Source organism: Euprymna scolopes, chromosome 18 (assembly GCF_053919585.1).
Source record: "Euprymna scolopes isolate OS-2025 chromosome 18, ASM5391958v1, whole genome shotgun sequence".
Lineage (NCBI taxonomy): Eukaryota > Metazoa > Mollusca > Cephalopoda > Sepiida > Sepiolidae > Euprymna > Euprymna scolopes.
The window spans coordinates 126,431,019-126,445,908 of record NC_136499.1 but is presented as its reverse complement, the minus strand read 5'-3'; positions in this window follow the sequence as shown (position 1 = coordinate 126,445,908).

Below are 14,890 nucleotides of genomic sequence, written 5' to 3'. Positions count from 1 at the left end.
TGGTGTCATATAGGAGCATATGACCTAAAACCATATGTATACCAAAGCTGCAAAAAATAATGTGTCTTAACCGATAACTTTTAATTGGTGCATGCACAATTAAAAAAAAACAAAACAAGTTTAGTCGACTTACACCAGGCCAAGGTCAATGTTTCTTTTTTTTTTAATTTTTAAAAATTTTGACCTCTTAGCAGCAGAGGGAGGAACAGATGTACATAAATCTAAGACAAAGGCAAAATGACCTCCAGACCATAGTTGAATGGGGCCTCAAATAGATGATAACATTTAATGCTAGTAAAACTAAGCTGCTCTCCTTAACAATTTCAAGATGCCTCTCCAACCGCCTATATCTATGACAAATAGCACCCTACCTGAGAATTTTACCTTCAAATTTCTCGGCCTAAAATTTTCGGGCAGTATTAACTGGAACAAATACATAGAGGACATTGCGAAGGCTGCTGCAAAGAAGGTGGGTTCCCTCTATCGAGCTAGAAGACTACTCACACCTGAGAGTATCCTGTATCTCTACAAGGCTACCATTCGCCCATGGAGTATTGTTGCCACGCCTGGTGCATCTACCACTAGTCTCTTCCTCTTAGATAGGGTCTAAAAAAGAGTTGTCAATCTAATCGGTCCTACTTTATCAACTAAGCTCCAGCCCCTGTCCCATCACTGCAATGTGCCTGTTTTACAAATATTTTAATGGAATGTGTTCTGATGAACTCGTTTCACTTGTACCCTCTCGACGTACATATCCCCGACAAACCCGCTTAGCAATAAGATCTCACCCCTTCACTGTTGATGTCCCTAAATGCCAGAAAGCTTTCTATTCTAATAGTTTCTTCCCTCGAACAGCTAGACTTTGGAATTCCCTTCCTGCTGTCTGTTTCCCTGGTTGTACTGATATACAGAAGTTTAAATGTAACATTAACAAATATCTTGTTAATCTTTCCTAGACATGATCCCAAATATTAGCCCATTACGTCCAAGTGGCCATATGCTTTGTAAGGGGTGAACGTGAGTAAAAAAAAAAATCCTCCCTATTCGTGTAAAGTTACCTATTTTTCCGAATAATCGCTCAAAAATCGAAAATTAAACATGATTTTCCTACGAATCGAACGAAAGTCATTTAGCAGCAAAAACGCACATGAACCTACCGATGAGAAATATAAGAATGAAAAACCCATATTGGAATCCTTCAACCAAGTTATAGAAACTTAAAAGCTAAAAAAAAAAAAATTAATAAAACCTGAAGCAAAAAAATAAAATCTAAATAAATAAAATAAAATAAAATAAAACTAATATTGAAACAGATTAGTAAATGTGTCAACAAATTCAACGTTCTCACACAACTATTTTGTATCTAGAAATGTAAACAAAAAATAAAAAAAGAAGGAAGGAAGGAAAAGGGACGGATAGAGAGTAGTAGTAGTAGTAGTAGTATTAGTAGTAGTAGTCTTGGCTTTACTACAATTGTTCTTATGTTCGTCAATGGGTTAAAGTTGTTTAGTTGTAAGAAAATAGCGACAGTATAGTTGTAATAAAGAATAGTTGCAAAACACCCCCACTCTTCCCATGTTAAATAATAATTTCGAAATAATAACGCTAATATTTCAGTGCGCAGGTAAAAATCTGCAGAAGAAGCGATTTGTGTTTATTTGTTTACGTTGTTATGGGTTAATGTTTATGTGCGCATGTGCAACCGGATGTCTTAAACCGGAAAGTGGGTTACATCACTCTTTACAAGGTCATTTGAGTTTTATAATTATATGGATAGATAGATATTAGGTGAAGTTGCTGGTTTAACTGGCTTTGTATGCTATTTTTTATTCATTTATTTTCTCGGGTTTTTGTGCGACGGAAGTAATTCCTTCTTTTCATGTCTATGTGAAGTGCTGTAGGTTAGGTTGACACATGAAAATGAATGGATTCGTTCTTTCGATGCTTGCCTATATATATATAAAACCTAGATTTAAAACAAGTCAACACACTAGATATCTACACTAAATAGCACACACAAAGGAATGGGTCAGCCGGAGGTCAACTGGGCTTGTGTCCTGTAAGTGCCGGCTCATTGGCTGATTAGGAAGGCTGCGGTAGATACTAGAAAGCTGATTGGCTAACTAAAAGCTCAATAGAAGGTGCATATATAAAAACGCGAGGCAACCAAAAAATTCTCGCATAAGCCTGATGAATCCTAGAGTTGATGAAACGCAAAATATTCTGTGTAGCTTAATCGCCATATATATTTTATAACTTACTAACTAGCTCTACCTACATATTGAGCACTGTTGAAGTAAATACTTAAATTTACGCATCAATTTATACCTTCATATATTAATTTATGTGAGTAAATGAAGCAGTTATATATATATATATATATATATATATATATATATATATATATATATCGTCCTTTTCAGTATATAAAATTCCTACTGGTGAGACGTCGGCTTAGGTTAAAGCTGGTTTGATACCTTGTCCCTTGTTCGATATGAGGTAGGTTCTTTCCATTGTTGGATCTGTGCTGCGGGTTGCTCTGTGTAAGTTAATAGACTTTCTTGTGTGTGTGGCATGTTTGCTCAGTTGGTAGAGTGCTCGCCTAGCATGCAAGAGGTTCGGGTTTCAAATCCTGAGACGGATATGTCTGATGAGCCCAAATAGGGCGAAACTTGAGTCTTGGACTTCCGGTTTGTTGGCTTTCTTGGTTCTTGTGGGCTGTGACATTGGTTCGGCTGTGGAAAATCATTATATATATATATATATATATATATATATATATATATATATATATATATATATATATATATATATAATGTGATTGATAATTTAAAATTTAAAAATCAAATTATAATCAAATTAAAAATCCGTTTCATAAGAAGGAACAACAACAAAATCAATTATCTGTACGATCGTTTCGGAAAACAATGCCTTTTTATTGTGGTATACATCAAGTTACGTACAATAATTACATATATTTTTTAATAAGCAAGGTCTCCTCGTCAGCAAATTTTGAAGGGTTTTTATTGAATTTAAAAGACACCATAAATAAACCTACCATTAAAAGTAAGGCAGATGAATCTGGAAAAATTGAAATAAAAGGTATGGATTTAAAATTTATAAGAAAATTAATATGGGTTAGAGATATAAAATAAATAGAGTAAAATATATATTTTTGAATTTACATTATAAGTTTGCTTTAAAAATATATAGAGATATTTACCTTTTAATTTTTCGCTTTTTGAAATCAGGAACTATGGTTAAAATACTCATTTAGATGTTTGCTATAGCTTTTTATCTTATTGAATGATAAATTTTAAAAGGGGGGGGACGCGCGTGCAATAAATTATTTCCGTTAGCGTATTTTTGATTTAAAGACGCTACGGTTTATATTTCAATTGTAAGGGGAGATAATTGTCATGTTTTCTTTACTTTATTTATTTGAAGGGTGTAAGGGAGATAATTAGTCTAACTTAATTTATAAAAAAAAAAAAAAAAAATTTTAATCTATTTTTACTAATAAGTAATTTTTAATGATTTAAGGTGGTTTATATTTATTAAATTTAAACCAACGTTTATGACTGCATGTAAATATAAGCTCCTGTCTTGAATTTAATAGTGTGGTTGTATTTTTTATATCTTCATATTTTAAAATTTTTAGGGTCTCTTTTGTACATAGTGCACAAAATTCATCTCCTGGTTTATATGATTTGCAAGTCTCAATTATTCGCCATTTTAAGTTGAAAGAAATATTGCTATTTTTTAGTTGCCAAATATAGTTGGATAGAGTAGTTTGGTTTTACAGAGAGTTATTTTTAAAAGAATGTTTGTGCGTTGAAATTCTATGTTTTATTAGGCCAGATGTGGAACCAAAATATATTACCTCTTGCTTATTGTGATTATTTTCCGTTAGGTCTGTTGTTGGATTATTATATGGTGGGTTGATTTGTAATTGATCGGTAGATTGGTTTAAGTTGGTGTTATTATCTGGTAGTTGAGTTATGGGTGTTAATAGGTTCATGTAGATTTGGAGTTTTTGATACTGTGCAGCTATAGATAACATTTTTAATTTTACATGAGCCTTAAATTAGTAATTTCACTGTTACATTAAAATACACTCAGCTCTTTAGACTATTGTTCTAATCTCCTTTAAAATATATATATATATATATATATATATATATATATATATATATATACTTAGGATTGGATGAGGATCAACAAATGTTGCAGCCTCCCATACTTTCATTATCATCGGAATTATTGAAATTCATTATATTTTAAGTAAATCGATTGATTGCCCACTTTTGTAAGGACATCCTCCCACGTAACACATCCAAAAATTATGAAAAATGATAAATGTGCAAAATTAATATCTATATCTACTTATCTTTAAAAAGGCACTTTGTGTGTGCATGCAAGGTTGATAATTATAGACTCTGAAACGCCTGGACCGATTTTTTTGAAATTTCACACAAAATTTATTTTGTGCCTGGGAGTGCTCTTAGATAGGTTCTGTATCTGAATGCTATCAATAAGTATCGAAAATCGATAATTGAAAAAATCCGATTAAAGAAACAACAGTCCAATTTTGACCAAATTTCACACTTTTATGCATCTGAATATCACAAGTGCATTTGAGAAGCTTTATTAACACACAAGCAGATGTATAAAATGAAGAGTAGGTCCTTTGAGAATATAAAGGTGCGTTCGAAATAATTCCTTCTTTAATCGGACATTTTCGATACTTACCAGATGTATTCTGATACAAAGCCTATGTAAGAACATCCCCTAACACATCAAGTAACTTTGTGTGAAATTAAAAAAAAACCGACCCCACTGTTTCTGTTTTCATGGGGCATAAATTCATTCACACACACAGACGAAGTTCCTTTTACACACACACACACACACACACACACACACACACACACATATATATAAGTACATAGGTTTATATATCTATCTATCTATCTATCTATCTATATATCTATCTATATATATATATATATATATATATATATATATATATATATATATCACTGGATTATTTATCTTCCACTAGACTATCCATTCATGTGTAATCACCGTTTTCTTCACCATATTCCCTCTGCTTAACTTTTTTTGTTTTCAAGTAAGATCTTTGACTTACTTGTTGTTTCATCAAATACTTTTGCATGCAAAATCCGATCCCGCATTTTGCTAATTCCTACCCTCTGATGAGAAGGAAAGTATTTCTTCGAAACTCCGTGGATTAAGGACTATCCACTTATCTGGTGTTTCCTTTTCAGATTAAATATATTTTTAACTCATTTCAAAGTGTTTTTTAACATATTTTATTAACTGTTTGCTCGTATATATATATATATATAAGTCCATAGGCTTAATAAAATATGTTGAGAATCACTTTAGTAAGAGTTAAAAGCATATTTATTATTCAGAAAGGAAACACAAATAGAGTGTGAAAGTCAGAGTTTTAAAGAAATACTTTTCTTCTCGTCAGAGGGGAGGAGTTAGCAAAATGCATAAAGAAATTTTGCTTGTAAAGTATTTAAAGAAACTAAGTATGAAAAGAATCATACTAGTGTTAAAATGAAATATAGAACAATGAAACAGATGGAGTGGAGTAAAAAGAAAAATTGTCTCGCGTGAGGTGTTCCCATGGTTGTTGAGTCCAAAAGTCAGGGAATCCAAAAAGGTGGTGAAGGTAAAATATCCATATCGTTAGAGTTTTAAATAGATCCAAAAATAAATTTCTATGTGAATAGGCACAGATGAAAAGGTCCAGTCTGTAAGTTTAATCAAAGATTAAGCGATTTGAAGAATAAGTAGAGAGAAGTAGAAAGTATTGAGTTAATTCAAGGTTGAGGGAGGGTATTGGCCCAATAATCAAGGCAGTTCAACTCTGTGGAGTGAGGGAGGGTGATGACCTGGTTGTCATGATAACTTATTGCTGAAAAAATAGTAATTAGGGCAGTGGGGGAAGTGAAATGGAATCGGTCAGTGCAATTATGGGCAGAGTTAATGAGATTGAAGCAGAAGTCTTTGAGAAATTGGGGGCTGTAAGCTTATTGCGAGAAATAATAAAATTATATATATATATATATGTGTGTATGTGTGTGTGTGTGTGTGTGTGTGTGTGTGTGTGTGTGTGTGTGTGGAAAAATATTTTTATTCAATTGTATTTCACCTTTCATTTATACCAATCCTTCAGTAGTTGAAATGACAGCTTTTCTCGCACGTCAAAGAACATTGCTTGACTCTCTCTTTCTCTCACTTCGCCACAACACGTAGTCGGACTCTTTCTCTCTCTCTCTCTCTCAAGTCTTCAACTTCTTCCTCCCTTCCTTCTTTCATAACGGCTGCCATCATGGCGCACATAAAAAAGTAATTTCTTTTCTTTCAACGAAAATAAATGAAAGTTTATTTTACATTATTTGGTAGTGTCTTTCTTTTTATGTATTTGTTTCGGGTGATTTATGCATGTCCTCAACAGATGGACTAAAATATGAATAAAATAAAAAATGAGGGAAAAGAGAAAAAAAGTTGGAAATTACATAAATTATATACAAAATAAATAAGTCAATTAAAAGAATCACGAAAAAACAACAAAACAAAACAAAAAAAAAAAAACGAAGCACATTTCGTCAGACCATTTTTTTTCAAGGATATATGTCTGAAAGAAAGAAAAGAAGACTATTTTTATAAAAATACTGGCAAGCGAAAGGGATAGAGGGGGGGGAGCTTAAACGGAATGTGTACCCCAAATATATATATATATATATATATATATATATATATATATATATATATATATATATATATATATATATATAATTTTGAGGTTGCTATTTTCCAAAGGTAGGGTAACCAGTGAACTATAACGAGGTTCATAGAAGAGTGCTCAGTACAGAAGTAGAGCAGGTTACATTTGTCTTTACATAAGCAGTAGGTTGTTGCTACACAGTTATGAGCATGTTTCGGTCTACAAGTTCCGTTTTCGAAAATAAGGATTGTTGCCTGATGAGGTCTCTAGTTAGTAAATACTAGTAGACCGAAACATGCTCATGACTGTGTAGCAACAAACTACTGCTTATGTAAAGACAAATATATATATATATATATATATATATATATATATATATATAGAGAGAGAGAGAGAGAGAGAGAGTTACTATTTTTATTTTATGTTGAAATGTCATTTTCTGTTTCCCGTTCCGTTGTCTATCTGTGAGAAAAAAAGCACACAGGTAAAGTTTCTGGTTTAACCGGCCTTGTATGTCATCATATTTTTGGCTTTTTTTCTGCTTTTTTGGGATGTTTAGAATTTCCGTCTTTTCTTTATTGTGTGAACTTGCTTAGGTTAAGTTGACACACTATATGGGGAAAAAAACAAAAACAAAAACAAAGAAAACGGACTCGTTCTTAAAGTTCACCCATCATTCAGGCGGACGCGCGTTAAGATACGTCTATTCAAATGGACGGATCTTAATTGAGATGGAAAGCCAAAGTTAAGCACGAAAGACTAACGAAATTTCTGCAGCTAGGATCAAAGTGTAGTACAAAGCCCTAGCCTCAAATGCTACATTCAATTTCTGATTTCACACGTAATCGCCTAAAAATGTAGAATTTTATCTTATTTTGGGGCGGCATATTAAGCGGTAATGTTCATTTACAGATTTACACCATAAAATATTCATCTCATGATATCCTCCTCCTCCTCCTCATCATCATCATCATCATCAGCAGCAGCAGCAGCAGCAGCAGCAGCAGCAGCATGATTGACTCACAAGGAGCTTTCACGCAGGTCTTCAGAAATCTTTCCCTGAAAACAGCCTGTGGTGTTCCCTGGAAGCTGATTAACAACAAGTCTCCCCAGGTTTCCAGTACTCTCCACCTCTTTCGATAACATTTGCAAGTAAGTTTGCATTATCGCAACAGCCGCTTGCTATTGATTTCTCATTGGCAGCAGCTATTGGTCTTTGCTGGGATTTGAGGGGCAATAAGCCTCCCCAAGGTCCCAGTTCTCTTCGCAATTATTCGGCTGAGGTCTGGTCAGTTCATCGGTCTTTCTTTCCTCATTGACTCTACTTGGTTATTTGGTCTCACTCTTTGGGGGGAGGGGGCAGTGATGTGGTAAAGGGGGTAGGGTTGGGTTAGAGAACTTATAGATATGCGGTTTCAGTGTTCTTGGTTCCATGAAGCGTTTCATGTTTTGCCTTTGCAGCAGTTTGTCTGGCCCGTGCTTGTTGCTCTTGTGTGTTAGTTTCCACATTCAAGGGGTTTTCTTAATATTTTAGCTTTTTTCATGATTGTTGTTCGTTGTATTTTTCCAGTCATTCCTGTGATTCCAATTCCTCCCATTCTTTTTTTTTTCAATTTTTCGGGATTGTTGCTATTGCTCCTACTATTATAGGTATTATTTTGATTTTCTTCATCTTCCATATCTGTTTCAGCTCTCTGGCTAGCTTTGTGTATTATTATTATTATTATTATTATTATTATTATTATTATTATTATTATTATTGTATTTGTTAATATTATTGTTGTTATTATTATTATTATTATTATTATTATTATTATTATTATTATTATTGTTACTGTTGTTATTGTATTTGTTAATATTATTGTTGTTGTTATTATTATCATTATTGTTTTTATTATTATATTTATTTATATATATTGTGGAGGTAGATCTAATGTACAAATTTACCCCCCCACCCCCCAAAAATTACATTAAAACTGTAGAGTAGGTAATCGATGTAAAATATCGGTAATTTGTGCCTAAAACCATACCGTAACTTTAAACGTGCGTGCAGGTCTTTCAATTGAGATATGGAAGCAAAAATGAAAAATATCTAAGCAATTTAACAAACTATATCAGATATTAACTTAAAAAAAACTTACTTGTTTTAAAATATATGCGGTCAAAAAACTAAAAATTCAATTGCTATATATTTTTTTTATTTTTTATATATATTTTTTTAAATATTTTTTATATATATTTTATTAACATAAAATAAGTATAAAAATAGTTTAACAATTTTAAAATGGGAAGAATACATCCAGCAAGAGAATCCAGTAGATTATGTTGTGGAAATGTTTTTTTTTTTTATATCGGCGACGATCGAAATAGATTGCACAAGTTTAAATCAAGTATATTTAAATCAAGTATATTTAAATAAAGTATATTTAAATAAATTATATTTAAATAAAGTATATTTAAATAAATTATATTTAAATTAAGTATATTTGAATAAAGTATATTTAAATAAAGTATATTTAAATAAAGTACATTAAAAAAACGTAGCTGTTTGAAAAAATATAATTAATTACTGGAACAAATGCACAAAGCGAGCGAGCATGAGAGAGAGGGGGAAATAAATGTTTCTTATTTTGTTTTCGAAGCGAGAGAGAGAGCGATCGAGCAAGAGAGAGAAACAGAGAGAGAGAGAGAGAGAGAGAGAGAGAGAGAGAGAGAGAGAGAGAGAGAGAGGTGAGCTAGAAAGAATATATACAGCGAGAGAATCCAGTAGATGATATTGCCGAAACGTGCATTTATAAATCGCCGACAATTGTAATAGATTGTGCAGGTTTAAATAAAGGATATTTAAATAAAGGAAATATGTTTGAAAAAAAAAAGTATAATTAATTACTGAAACAAATGTACAAAGCGAACGAGTGAGCAATTTACTCATAGGGCAAAGGTAGGTATCATTGCGACGCCATGTTTGAATGGTACATTAGCGTTGGTTTAGCATGCTAATACCGTTAATCCAGAGCACAGGAATGGCCAGAGCTAATCCAATCAGAAGGAGCGGAATTAGTCTGGGGGAGACTTTATTTTCTTTGTAACGAAAAGTGGAAAAATTATGTTATATCAATGAGTTTATGATCAAGTTATGAAGGGTGAAATCCCATATCTGTCCAAAGTGCAGAATACCTCCCGGTGGTGACTGGGAGCGGTAAGAGACTGGGTATTTAGAGGGGAAATAGGAACTATTTCCTCTAAAGATGGATGTATAAAGTGAAGGCGAGAATGGACTGACTGTGCATGTTAGCATGCAGTTGGAAGAAAGAGAAACGCACCATGTTAGATTGACATGTGGCAGCGAGAGACTTAAGTGTTGTCGAGACGGGAAAGTACCAGTAATAAATGCTTTTGTTAAAAAAGAAAAAAATGCTGACCCGGATTTTTATTTATTTCATTTACTTGCTGTGTTTGTTTGTTTCTGCAACGGCCACGTCACAGCGATGGGATCTTGCCGTTTGTCAAATTAGTTGGGAATATGTATGTCGAGGGGGCACGTGTTACGAGTTCTTCAGAGCATGTTCCATTAAAGTCCTTGTAAAACAGGCTCAGGAATGCATCTTTGAGACAGGGGCTGGAGTCTGATTGACAGTGCGGGACCTATTAGATTTCATATTCTTTTTTGGATCCTAATAAGAAGAGACTAGCGTTAGGTGCATCAACCCAAATATAGCAACAATAATCCATGCATTGGCGAATGGTGGGTTTGGTGAGATATAGGATACTCTGTGTGAATACTTTTCTAGGACGGTAAAGGAAGCCTACGTGTTTTGAAGCAGCCTTGGTAATGTCGTGAATTGAAAGCCATGCTTAATTTCAAAAGAGTTTTCGATGGCTAGCTATTTTAGTCAGGTCCTAGAGATGAAGAATTTTCAGTGGGTAGCTGTTCTGTACAGGTCCTGGACTCTATAATTTTGCAGGCAAAAAGCAAAAGATCCTTCTCGTGTTGACACGAAAAAATTATGTGCTGGAATGCCAAAGGATTCAATATTTTTATGGAGCGATTCTGGTTTCTGATTGGTTGATAGCAGAACGTCATTCAATTTCATTCGTCAGTTCCTATCGCCAGTGTCTAAGTAGAACGTTTCAACTTTTGGTAATTATGCCCCCATAATAAGGGAGGATGGTCTCCTAGCAGCTTCGGCTGCTGGGAGACAGGATAGAGTATTCATCAAGGATCCGTTCTTGACATTCAGCGCGACAGGTGAGGGTTCAGGAACTGTCGGACTGGGGTTCACTCTCTCAGGCCTTGCCACCCGGCTTTCGGGTGGGGCAAGTTTATTGCTTGTTGCCTGAGATGCCTTGACCGGGGAATTCTGACGGTGTTAAGTCGAGGAGTTTGAACAAAGAGTAGTCAGAATAATCCAAATAATGGTGCTTCTGCATTTACCGACCCGCGGTTTCCACGAAGTTTTCTCAACTGTGATGACGGGAATAACCGGAAGCGGCCGATAGTGAAACGAGAAAATTGTAATGATAAGCAGGGAAAACATGAAAACGCAATAAATAAAATTACAAACATGTATCTAACCCAACCTACGCGATTAAAATTGTTTTTTTTTTTTTGTTTTGTTTTTTTAATAAAAAAGTAGACTTCATAGATTCGTATTAGCTAAAAACAGACAGCGCGTTCGTTGGAAATTGAGGAACGCTTGGCCGACCTTTTCCAGCTATTTCCGTCAGATGCCGAGTGAGCCCGAGTCAACTTCGTGGAAATTGCGGGTCGGTAAATGCAGAAGCACCCAAATAATTAACAGTCTTCCTCTGAAAAAATAAAATCTGAAAAAAATAAAAAAATATATACAATATTTCTTGTTTTTATCGACCCCCATCCCCATCTGCTCCATTTCCCTTGGGAGCAACATATTTACTTCTGTTGTGCCAAAGCACCGTTATCGCAATGGAACAGAATTCTTCGAGCGTTAACCGCAAGAACTTCCGCACTTCGTCTATGACGTCATTGTATTTTTTTAAAAACTTTTTTTTATAGCAATGGCCTATCCGAAGAAACAAAACACTGTTATGCCTATTTTTTATTTTTCTATTTCTTTCTTTTCTTTCTTTCTTTTTCTTTCTTTTCTATCGTTTTCATTCTTTCTTCGGTTTTTCTTTTTTCTTTTCTTTCGTCCATTTTATCAGCAGCACCTTTTTCTCAGTTAACTTTAAATGTCTTCGTTTACGCTCACCAATGGCGGCCACGTATATAAAGTAATTTTAGAATATCGCGGCCATGGAAGAACGCGAGAAAAAAATGTGTTTAGCCATTAAAAATAGGATACTTGTGTACATCTATGTTATCGCGCTGAAATGATAACGTTATTATTTAGAAACCTGTTCTAAACATGGGGAGGATGTTTTGTAACTATTCTGTACTTTCACATAATTTAATAAAGAAAAATTTTAATTTGACTTGAAAATACTATTTTTTAAAAAATAGGACGGTAACATATGTATAAGCATAAAAATAGTTTTATGTTGTTGTTTTCGTTGAATATTATTAATTCATATTATTATTAACAAATATTATTAAATGAGAAATTGTAGCGTCGATATTAACACATCGTCGTATAAAATCCAAATGCACAAACGCGTTTGTACGCATATCGTCTACGCATACACTATCCTAAAAAAACAAAACAAATAATTATATTTTGGACCAATCAGAAAACTTTCTGAATTTATTTGAAATGGTCTTTCCGGGAGCTACCCAAACCCTTTAAAAGCCAAACTTTTCTTCAATAAATCAGTGGAACCCAGTTAGCTGATCAATGTCTGTGGGTACTCATCTCTGCAACATTCCCCTCTCTCACCCACCCAAACATTAGCGAACACATGGACACACACACACACACACACACACACACACACACACACACACACACACACACAAATCATTGACGTTATCGTCTGTCAATCTGTATAAACTTTATTCATTGAAATAATCCCAATCTTTTTCAGTAAACTCCAATTATAATACAAAATAAAAAAACAAAACAAAAAACATTAACTCTTATAAACAACTTTCAATGAATTATAATTTATTTAAGTGAGCAGAGAAGCTTTAAATACGATTTTCCTGACCCCTGAAACTCACGGCTCTTAATTAATCTATCTAGACTTCTAAAGTTTCAGCAAATGAACCCCTTTGTTTTTTACAAGAACAAATATTCACGAACATTCTATGTTTTTCCTGTTGCTGTAAACCTTCCATTTTAAACAAATATAAATTATTTTTTTGTGAAAATATGCTTTCTTGACACGTTATTTTGTTTTGTTTACCGTATGGCAATGTCTCTCAATTTTATCACATTTTCTTACAAACCCTGAAAATTTTTTAATGAAAATATTTTTATGAATCCGGCTCATCCTAAAAATTCTTATAAATAACTTTCAACGAATTATAATTTATTTAATTGAGCAGAGAAGTTTTGAATACGATTTTCCTGAAACTCACGGCTCCTTATTAATTGATACAAACTTCCTCAAATATCTCAGTTAATGAACCCCCTTGTTTTTACAAGAGTTCTAAAAATATTCTGTTTTGCTATTGCTGTAATCCATTCCATTCAAAACAAATATAAATGATCTCTTTTGTCGATATTTGCTTTCTTAATTCATCATCTTGTTTTGTTTACCGTTTGACAATGTCGATCGTTTTTCTCATATTTGATTATAAAACCTGCAAAATTTTTCGCTGAAAATATTATGAATCCAGCTCATCCTAAAAATACTTACATCCTTACAAAACACTCTAAAGTAAAAACTCCCAAACCGGCGTAATCACATCCCTAAAAATTAATGCCCCCCCCCACTTCTAAAACTGGTGAACGAAATCCTATGACTTGTAGCCTCCAACCCATAGAATTATTTCGAGTTAAATAACTCATAAATTAAAATATTTCCAAACTTTTATCACTGAACTATTTTCTAATATGATAAGCAAAGAACAGTTACACTTATAAACAACTTTTATTGAATTGTAATTTATTTAATTGAGCAGAAATGTTTGGAATACCATCTTCCTCATCGCTGAAATTTTACGGCTTTTAATTAATCGACCCAGACTTCCTCTAATGTCTCATCTAATAAACCTCCTTGCTTTTACAAAAAATCTAAAAATATTCATGAACCTTCTATGTTTTGCTATTGCTGTAATTAATTCCATTTAAAACAAATATAAATTATCTCATCTGGTAATATTTGCTTTCTTAATTCATTATCTTGTTTTGTTTACCGTTTGACAATGTCGCCCGTTTTTTCTCATATTTGAATATAAAACCTTCAAAACTTTTTCGCTGAAAATATATTTATGAATCCAGCTCATCCTAAAAATATTTCCATCCTTACAAAAGCTCCAAAACCGGTGTGATTACATTCCTATAAACTAATGACTGCTCCCCCCCCTAAAAAAAGGTGAACGAAATCCTATTATTTGTAGCCTCCAACCCATAGAATTATTTGAAGTTAAAATTCGAGTTTCGTTGTTAGATAACAGGACACCAGGTAAAATACGGTGGTCAGTTTGGTTTGTTTCGTCTTCTGTCACATAGAATAGATACTTTTCAAGAGCGCTTTTCTCAATTTTTGTTGCATAATACTTACTGGATTCTTAACTCAAAATGATTCCTCATTTAATATTTATTAACAATAATATTAAATAATAATAACATTAATTAATAAAAATATTAATGAATAACAGTAATTAACATTAATAGTATTTTGATGCCTAAACAGATTATTTTCTTCTATGGCCGCGATCTTTATAAATAACCCTATATAAATAACACTACCTTGTTTTTTTGCCTTTTTTCGGATTTAACTACTTAGGGTCAACTGTTCATAGTAACCTGGGTTCGACTAGTCATCATTTTGTCCACCTAGGGGCTGACTTGGATCATCGGACCCTTCTGGGAGATAACGTGAAAATGTTACACGAACATGTAAGGATGAAGATGATGAGGATGAAGGCGATAAGGATGAAGAGGAGGGCAGAAGGAGGAAAAGCAGGAAATGTATAGGCTTGCAAAAGCGCAGAAATTTTTAATGACGCCGGAACCGGAAACGGTGACTTTTAATTTA